At 34.6% G+C, this 10,361-nt stretch overlaps 1 pseudogene; it reads left to right on the top strand.

The window, feature by feature from the left end:
* Nucleotides 1-9,263: 9,263 nt before the first annotated feature.
* Nucleotides 9,264-10,141, top strand: LOC141502277 (small ribosomal subunit protein eS4-like; annotated as a pseudogene).
* The last annotated feature ends 220 nt before the right edge of the window (nucleotides 10,142-10,361 follow it).

Genomic DNA, 10,361 nt, shown 5'->3' with positions numbered 1-10,361 from the left:
AATCATATCAGGTGCAAAGACTGAAAGTTTTGTTTCCTCATTGTCTATTCTAATTCCTTTAATTTCTTTTTTTTTATCTCATTGATACAGTTAGCATTTCTGGTAAAAAATGAAATAATAGAGTTGATACTATTCTTTCTTTGCCCCTGATTGTATTGCAAAAAGCTTTAGTTTATTCCCATCACAGTTGATGCTTGTTGGTGTTTTAGATACATATTACTCATCATTTTAAGATAAGATTCATTCATTTTTGTGCTTTCTAGTGTTGTAAATATGAATGGGTAGCAAATATTCATTTATTAATTGACTCTCCACCAAGGCCATCCTGTATCACCTATACATAAAGGTCTGAGATACTGCTTTTCTTATCCTTTTTTTCTATTATATTCTAGATGAAGGGATTCAAAGCTAGTACTTAAAATTTTTGAGAAGTCAAGAGGCTGCTCCATTACCCTTGTAAATATAAATTCCCGGTTTTGTAGCCATGGCAAAAGCATCAATTCCCAAGAAGTAATCAGTGATCCCCAGGACACAGCATAGTCCAACAGTACCTGGGACAAAAACTTATCTGACAGCAATGCCACCTTTGGATATGACCTTGGTGCGAGCAATGTTATGTTCTACAATCTGGCTAAGTTTGAGTACTATCTCCCCAGAGACTTGGACAAAGTATGCCCCAAGGTATTGAGGAGAAAAACATGAACTTTATTTTCTTGCTTATATCTTTGACATATGCCTTTGTAAGAGTTAATTATTATGAAGTGTATAAATGGAACTGAGTCCTGGTTATTGGTATCTAACAGTAGGATATGAAAGAAGAAAGGTGACCAGTTGGGACTTCAGCCAGTATCAGTAGAGAAGAGAAACTCCATTTACCTTAGAGTTCTCCTGAAACCCTGAAGGGAAAATTTATTTTCCCAAACTAACCTAATACATATGTCCCTTTTATGCTCGCCCCTTTGAACTAAGAAAATGTCCCCTTTCTCCCTCAATCTTTCTTTTTTTTTAAAAAAAAGTAAATTGATGTTAAGTGACTTACTCAGGATCACACAATTAGTAAGTTTTTGAGATCAGATTTAATTTAGTTCCTCCTGACTTCCAAATCAATGTTCCATTCACTGTGCTACCTAACTGTAGGTAACTCCATGCATCAATCTCTTAATAAATAAACTAGAAAGTGAAAACACTTTAATGTAGGCATGAACACTTATAAGTAAATGTGTAAACTACAAATTAATACATTTACATATATGTAAACATACATCTACTTTGATCACTTAGGAGGCTATGGCAATAGCTCAGGTGACAGTGTGTAAGAGAGCCTGAGCTGAGGACCAGAGGATGGTGATGGTGGTGGCCAATGTATTGAGTACAAGGAAGGGTCCAGATATGATAAATGTTATAGAAGTAGAATCAGCAAAATGTGACAAGTAAATGAATTGAGAAAGAGAAGTTCTAGTAAGCACTACAGATGAATGATAATATGAATTTGACTACAATATTCATGGAATTCTAGATTAAAAATTAGGGAAAGAGGAGGAGAGTGTTTTAAAAGAAATATATTAATTTCCATTTGGGGCATTTTTAGCTTGAGATGTCTTTGGGACATCTGAATAGTTATGTTCAAAAAGCAATTGGGATTGTAGTAATAGAGCTCAGGATATGGGTGAAGGTTAAGTATGTAGATTTGCATATTATCTGACAATAAAGATCTATATAATTGGGAGCTATTCGTCACTGATAAATATTACAATTTATCCACATATTCTCACTTCATATGATGATTCCTGTCCATGTTCTTATGTACATGGCCTGTGCACAGTCACTTGCTACATATCACTTAATATTTTTCTTGAATCAAAAAGTTAGGTGACTTAGTTATGCAAAAGAAGATCATTCTCTCTATGTGAATGACCCACCTACTCATCCACTATTACATTTGCTCCCTGATGTCTTTTATTCCACTTTTTGCAAGCAAGTCATTACTGATAATATGCTACAGCTCACTTACACCCACCATGCATCTTCCCGTTGCCCTTTGGGTCACTGGAAATTTTGATTCTTTGGAGAAAGTGCTGTTTCTTGATTTTCAGCCAAGTGGAAAATGTCAGTGTTAAAAAGATGTTATTTTGCTTGTAGGGAAAAAACTTAAAATCATTAAAAGTGCCATACATATTCTTAAATAGATTCTATTTCCTCTAATCCTTTACAGATTTAAAATCTCTGAACCATTGATCTTAATTCAATTATAGGCCTAATTTATTATACATCAATGTTATCTGTCCAGGATATCTTTTTAAATGTTTTATTTGTTTGATAAATTTTGTTTCACTATATCCTACACTCCTGTTTGCTTCCATTTGCATCCCACATTTGCATAATCCTGAAAATTATTAAATAAAACAACAGAAGAAGAAGTCAAAGAAAGCAACCATTTATGTACTGGACCATTATGATATTATTTTGCAAATCTTATCTTATTTGACCCTCAACCTACCTGGGAGGTGGTATTATTATTGTCACCATTTTACAGTTAAGGAAACTGAGAAAGATGTAATCAAATACAGCTAGTGTTGAATTTAATCTTGGGTTTTCATGACTCTAGGCATAGCTTTACCTCTACTATGCTGCCTCTAAGCTCAGTCATATTGACCTACAGATAACCCCCCCCCCTCCTTTCTCAAGTGATAGTGAAATCTGGCTACTCCTGTGTTAAACTGAGTTGGAGTGATGATATAGGGATGGAATTTAAGAGTACCATGAAATAGGAAGCTAGATGTGTTTCAGAGGTTGCCAAATGCAAATTTAAATTCATATATAGGGTTGAATTGAAAAGGAAATTGTGAGTTGGGGACTGAACTCTCTGCAAAGGAGAGATCAAAATGGCTAAGACAGAACCTGGGAGAAGTAATAAAATGATGTTTTATGTGAACTTCAAAGGAGATGTTTCTGAGGGACAGTAACAAAGAGAACAATGGAAATGGTAGCAATAAGCAAGAAGTATTATCACTCCTCCTCCTCCTGACTCAATATGTCAGAGATAAGAGAAGAAGAATGGGAGATGGTCATCAGGATTGTAGTGTGTTCAAGGGTTGGGAAAAGCTAAGTGGCACAATGAATAGAGTACTAGACTCAGAGTCAATAAGATTCATCTTCTTGAGTTCATATCCTACCTTAGACACTAGGCAAGTCACTCAACCCTATTGTCTCAGTTTCCTCATCTTTAAAATGATCTAGAGAAGAAACCCCAAATGAGGTCACAAAGAATTGGACACAACAGGAAAAATGACTAAATAACAAGAGATCAGTTAAGGAGAGAATCAAGATTTCTGTGAGTCCTAGAAGTTGGAAAGAACATGAAATAAAAAAAAAACTGTATGATGAAAGAGAAATGGAATACAAGAGAGCACACTGGAAAGTGCCTTTCAAACTCCCTACAGAGTTCTATCCTCAAATCACTCTCAATGCCCTCTTCTACCTGTCTTGCCTCATAAAATTGAAGCCATTGATTGTGAGTTATTTCTTTCCTCTTTATCTTAAATCATTTTAACATCATCTTTCACTTCTCAAACAAAACTATTCTTCATCTGGTTTAAGTAGATCAATAGTGAAAATAAAATTAAATAATGAACAAGAAAACTTTTTTCCCTTTTGAAATCTCTCGATAAATTTAAATGTTTATTGAACAATTATTAGATATACTAGAAACCTTATACCATCCCTTTAATTATGTAATGATTGTGCCCAGGTTTGATAGTGGTGATATTATATTCCTTGGATTAATACTCTAAACAACCCTGAACATAAAAGTTGATATCTTCAACCTAAAGCTATGACTAATCCATTTTTCTTCTATCATATCATTATTTAATAAAATCTTTATTCCTATTGTTTCAACTTACTAATTTGTTGTATGCTATAGACTCCTCCCATTGGGATATTCTTTTCCAGTCTTATCTGGGTAATATCAGCTGTAAATTCTTTGGTGATTGTTGTATTCCATATTGCTTTGCCACTTACCAACAATCACAGAATGTGACCATTAAAAAGATGGAACTTTACTTTTCATGGAGACTTGAGTTCCTTAAAGGATTTTTGCTGTCTCTCCTATTCAACTCTAGAACCAACTCATATTCACCATCTAACCATGTGTGAATATTCTAGAGAGGTATATTGATAGATTAGTTCTATAAATTATCTATCCAAATACATATTTTGATCTTATTTGTGATCAATGCTTTAATATAAAAGTGTCAGCATGCTATATAGTAATATTCTGTGGTTCAAAGTCTTTTCTCAGTTTAGGTATGTAGGGATATTACAATGAGCTTATATTCCTGTGCATTCAGATACCACTATCCCTTCCCCAGTTATAATATGTCTCATGACTTTGGGCTAACCCTAAACAAAATTATGAAGTCATCCCTGGAAATGGATAGAGAAGTTGGGGTAGGGGGAAAGGTCAGGGACCCAGACTTACAATTTTATTTTATTCCTTCCTTCCTTCCTTCCTTCCTTCCTTCAATAAGCACTGATGAAGAGACAAAAATGAAATAATCCCTTTCCTCAAGAACCTTTCTTTCTTACCCTTTGATCCAACACTACCACTGAACAATACTCCTGAAGAAATCATGACATAAGATAAACACCCCACAAGTACAGAAATATTCATAGCAGCTCTGCTTGAAGTGTCAAAGAAATGGAAATTGAGGGGATGCCCATCGATTGAGGAGTAGTTGAGCAAATTGTGGTGATGGAACACTATTGTTCCATAAGAAATCATGAGGTATGGGATTTCAGAAAAGCCTAGAAAGGCTTGCATGAACTGATGATTAGTAAGATGAGCAGAAACAGAAACACCCTAATGGCAACATGGGGGTGATGATCAATCTCATTGGGCTTGCTCATTCCATCAATGCAATAATCAGGGAAAATTTTAAGGGACTTGTAATGGAAAATACCTTCCATGTCCAGAGAAGGAACTGTGGAGCTTAAATGAAGACCAAAGCTTATTATCTTCAATTTTTAAAAGTTGTCATATATTGTCATTTTGCTATCTCTAATATTTTCTTTCTTCCTTTTAGATCTGATTGTTCTCTTAAACATGTTTAATATCAATGTATGCTTTGGATGCAACTATAAAGCCTATATCAGATTGCTTTCTGTTAGGCGGAGGGGGGGAGGGAAGGGAGGGAGGAAGAAAAATTGTAAACTCAAAACCTTACAAAAAATGATTGGTTAAAAACTACCATTGTATGTAATTGGAAAAACAAATAAAATATTTATTTAAATTTTTTTAAAAGAGCCTTAAATTCTATTGGTGGGATAATGTATGTGAAAATAAGAATATTAGATGCATATAAACTAGATATACAAATTTATAGGAGGAGAAACACTAGTAATTGGGTGAATCAGGAAAGGCATCTCTTGAGCTGTGCTTTGGAAGAACTTAGGTATTCTAAGAGATAGAGGGAGGGAATTTTTAACTTAGGGGAGTAGGTGCAAGGGCATATAAATGTTATGTTAAAGGAATGGCAAGAAGGTTAGTGTTTTGGATAGTAGATTGTGTAGAGGAGAATAATATATAATGTTCCTGAAAATAGAGGCTAGAATCAGATTGTTCATGCATTAAATGCTCCCAAAGAGGGATTTATATTTAATCTTATAAGCAAAAAGAAATCAATGAACTGTTTTATTAGATTGTCAGACCGTTCTTTAATTTGACAACTGTATGAAGACTGGGTTGGACTAGAGAGAGACTTGAGAGACACCAATTTGGTTATTACTATAATAGTACAAATAGATGTGATACTTATAATAGGGTAATGATTCTGTGAGAGGTGAGAAGGGACCAGATACAGTAGAAGTTGTATATATAGGCAGCTAAGTGTCAGTGGCATAATGCATAGAGTCCCAGGCCTGGAGTCAAGATCTAAATACAAATCCGAATGCAAACATGTACTAATCATGTGAACCTGTGTCAGTCACTTAACCCTATTTGCCACAGTTTCACCTAACTCTCAGGATTGTTTTTGGTGGTAAATGAAATAATGATTGTAAAACACTGAGGATGGAACCTGGTGTATAGGAGAGATTATATCAATATCAAGTATTATTATTGTTATCATTGTTATTATTATTATTGGGTCTTGACTGAAAAACCTAGATTTTACTTTGCTATCTTTCCTTGTCATCTTTTGTCATCCTTGTCAATTTGATGATGGGGGGTGGGAGGGATTGAAAACTCAAAGTTGTTTTTATTATTATTAAAACAAAGAAATGTTCTTTAAAATTTAAGTAATGATATTTTGATAAGAATGTGCTACTTACTTAGAATAGATTCTTATGTATAATCCAATATGGAATGAATATGAGATCAATAATAAGTTTCCCTGCTCTATCAAGCCTGCTTTTTAGAGTTCATTGGGAAATGAAAACTGCTTCCAAATGAACATATTGGTTAGATGGACACTAAGAGAGCTTTGGCTGAAGTAAAGCATAGTCCATTTAAAAGCTTTTTAAATCCAAATTTTGCTTTCTGAGAAAGGTCTCTGTCTGGTAATTACTTAGCATTTCCTAGAACATGCAGTGAATCACTTTAATCTGATATTGAACTTAAATGAAAACCAGAGCTAAGATCCATTCAGTGAGGGGGAAAAAATTGGACTCAAAACAGACTGTGTTTTGGCAGATATATTTTAGCTTCAGTGTCGACAATCAGCAGTGCTCTTTAGGAATGATCATTTTTTGTGAAAGGAGGCAAAGCTCTTAGCCATTTTCTGCTCCTTGAATAAAAATCAATGTATAAGAAGTGGCTGGACAGTGAATTGAGTCCTGGTTTTGATATCAGCAAGACCTTTCTGACTCTTATCAGTTGTGTGACCCTGGGCGAGTCAGTTCCTTGACCTCTCTGCAACTAGATTTCTTCATCTAAAACACTATAATAATAATAATACTTTCCATACCAGACTCACAAGGTTGTTAAAGCCAGATGATTTAATATATACAAAATTCTTTGCAAATTTTAAAATATATCATAAATGTAAGAATTATTTTAGAATTTTTAGAATATAGATCTGTTTTTTTAAAAAGAAAGACCAGAAAGGAACTACTTCAAGATATTTTAATAATAAATTCATAAAGAGTTCATTGATATTCAATGGTTTTCCAATGAATAGAATAAAAGAAAAATATAATTTTATTCTACCAATAATGTCTGTCACTGCAACAATTTATAATGCTACAGTAGTAAGATTCCATATTTCTGTTGTCTGTCCTCCTCTGCCTATGTTCTCCTCCATTCCCCAGATCTGCTCTTTGGTGAACCAATTCAACACTACACTGTACTCTCAAAGGCCTTTATCTTTGATCTTTTAGCTGATCATGATATAACAAACCCCAACCCTGATTCATCCCTACCATCTGTTCCCTTCATTCCAATTCATTTGCTGAAAAAACAGATCAGGAGGAAATCATGAACCCATTTTGATCGGGTCTACTACAAATCATGGTATTGATTTCATCTGGGTCCTTACTAAAGCAAATCAATTATTCTATTCATTCTTAATCAATTCATTATCCTACTCTCCCCAATGGATATTTCAAATATTCTTATCTCTTCTTCAACCTTAATATAGAGCTCACTTATCCATCTCCATCTCCTGAGGACCTCACTTCATATGGGAAAATTGAACCCATTTTTCAAGCATTACTTCTTTTCTTTTCTTATCTCATATCATTTTGAATCTTCTTCCATAATCTCTTCCTTCAATCCTATCTCAGCAGAAAAGATATTTTTTTCTTTGTGAAGGGCAATCATGCTATATTTTCTCTTGAGTCCCTCACCTTCTATCTTTTCTAGTAGATGGCCCCCAATCAGCTCAACATTCTAAAATTCCATCTCTCCCTATTTTCCAAGTCCCACCCTGTTACCTACAAGCAAATCCATGTCTTTCCTTTCAAAAAAAATTCTCTCATAGCAGATATATTCCCTCTCACTCTTGGTTAAACTCCTTGAGAAAGACAGAGTGTCTCCACTTCCTCTTGTCTCATTTTCTTTTAAACCTTCTGCAGCCAGTCTTATTAATTCAAAGATTTCATCTTCAAAAATGATCTCTTATTTGCCAAATCTAAAAACATTTTCTTAATTTTCTTTCCTTTTTATGACACTGAAGATCATATGCTTCTGAAGTCTTTTATCTCAAGGTTTCCATCACACTAATAACTCCTATCTCTCTGGTTTTTATCAAACTCACAGACCTCCACCCACCACGAATTAGCTTTGAAAACAGTAGCATGAAACAATCCAGAACTTGGAACCATGCCTCCCCACTCCCAGGAGAGTAGATCTCAACTTTAACATAAAGTTCAAACTCAAGAAATAGCCTAGGAAAATAACAAAATTACAACATCAAAACAGAACTTACCCATAAAAATATAATGCATTCATAGAGAAGACCAAAAAATAAACATAGGAGAAAACAATACTCAAAGCATCTAAGAAACCCATCCAGAATTCCTAGATGATCACTTAATCCCTTTGCCTTGCAAAAAAAAAGAGAGATGTTTAAAAAATAAAAAAAGAATTCCTAGAAGAGTTAAAGAAATAGGTGGGAGAGGGAAAATTAATAAAATATATGACAATGATACATGAAAGTTATGAAAAGAAAAATAATAGCATGATTTTAAAAAGGAATAAAATATTGAAGAAAATAAAACTCTAAGAAACTTAATTGACCTAATAGAAAAATTGCACAAAAATTCACTGAGAAAAGAATTTACTAAAAAAGTAGAATAGGTCAAATAGAAAAAGAGTCACAAAAAGCTCATTGAAAAAAATACTTTCTTAAGATTGAGAATTGGTCAGATAGAAGCTAATGACTCCATGAGACATCAAGAAACAATAAAGCAAATTTTTAATATAAAAAAACTGTAAAATAACTCATGAGAAAACAACTGACCTAGAAAACTGTCCCAGTATCTTAGATCCATAACATAAAAAGAGAAATAAAAAGATCCACAATTGCCTCCTGAAAGAGATTCCATAATGAAACTTCTCAAAAATTTCATAGACAAATTCCAGAGGTCCTTAACTAAAGAGAAAATACTTCAAGTGGACAAAAAATAAATAATTGCAATATTGTGTAACCACAGTAAGGATAACAAAAGATTTAGCAGTTTTCACATTAGAGGAAGAAAGGGCTCTTGCCACCCGGCCCTGGGACCTGCTGGTCGTGCTTCTGGAGAAGGCGTAGAATGGCCCAGAGGGTTAAAGTGATGTGGCCAAACACAGCCATTAAGTAGTCCCCGACCCTACCTGCAGTCGAGTAAACTTCCTGCTTTATCCCAGATTTAGTGTAGCCATGGCTCGTGGTCCCAAGAAACATCTGAAACGTGTAGCAGTTCCAAAGCACTGGATGCTGGATCAGTTAACAGGAGTATTTGCTCCAAGACCATCTACAGGTCCCCACAAGTTGAGAGAATGTCTCCCCCTCATCATCTTCCTGAGAAACAGGCTCAAGTATGCCCTTACTGGAAATGAAGTAAAGAAGATCTGCATGCAGCGATTCATCAAAATTGATGGCAAGGTCCGCACTGATATCACATATCCTGCTGGTTTTATGGATGTTATTAGCATTGAGAAGACAGGGGAACATTTCCGTTTGGTATATGACACAAAGGGACGCTTTGCTGTTCATCGTATCACAGCTGAGGAGGCTAAATATAAGTTATGCAAAGTGAGAAAAATCTTTGTGGGTACAAAATCTGGTGATCCATGATGCCCATACTATCCGTTATCCAGATCCCCTCATCAAAGTGAATGATACAGTTCAGATTGATTTAGAAGCTGGCAAAATCACTGATTTCATTAAGTTTGATACTGGAAACCTATGTATGGTGACTGGTGGAGCCAACTTGGGTCGAATTGGTGTGATTACAAATAGGGAGAAACATCGGCTCTTTTGATGTTGTTCATGTAAAAGATGCCAATGGCAATAGTTTTGCCACTAGGCTTTCAAACATTTTTGTTATTGGCAAAGGTAATAAGCCTTGAATCTCTCTTCCCAGAGGAAAGGGTATCAGCCTTACAATTGCTGAGGAGAAAGACAAGAGATTGGCAGCTAAGCAGAGCAGTGGCTAAATGATTGTAAATCATAAGAGAATTTGTAGGTTTTCAGTCAAGTTAAGATTTTTAAATTCAGTTTTTAAAATGATTATCCTACAAATGCAACAAATTACACCAAAAAAATAAGAATCTTAAACAGCTCATTTTTATAAAGCAATATTGAACAAGCCATAATGCTTTTCTCTTCTTTCCTTGAATTAGAGTACTTTGTGTATGACTGTTACATAAAATGGCG

This window comes from Macrotis lagotis, chromosome X (assembly GCF_037893015.1).
Source record: "Macrotis lagotis isolate mMagLag1 chromosome X, bilby.v1.9.chrom.fasta, whole genome shotgun sequence".
NCBI classification, from domain to species: domain Eukaryota; kingdom Metazoa; phylum Chordata; class Mammalia; order Peramelemorphia; family Peramelidae; genus Macrotis; species Macrotis lagotis.
Note: the sequence above shows the minus strand (reverse complement) of the source record. Positions and strands in the feature narration are given on the sequence as shown.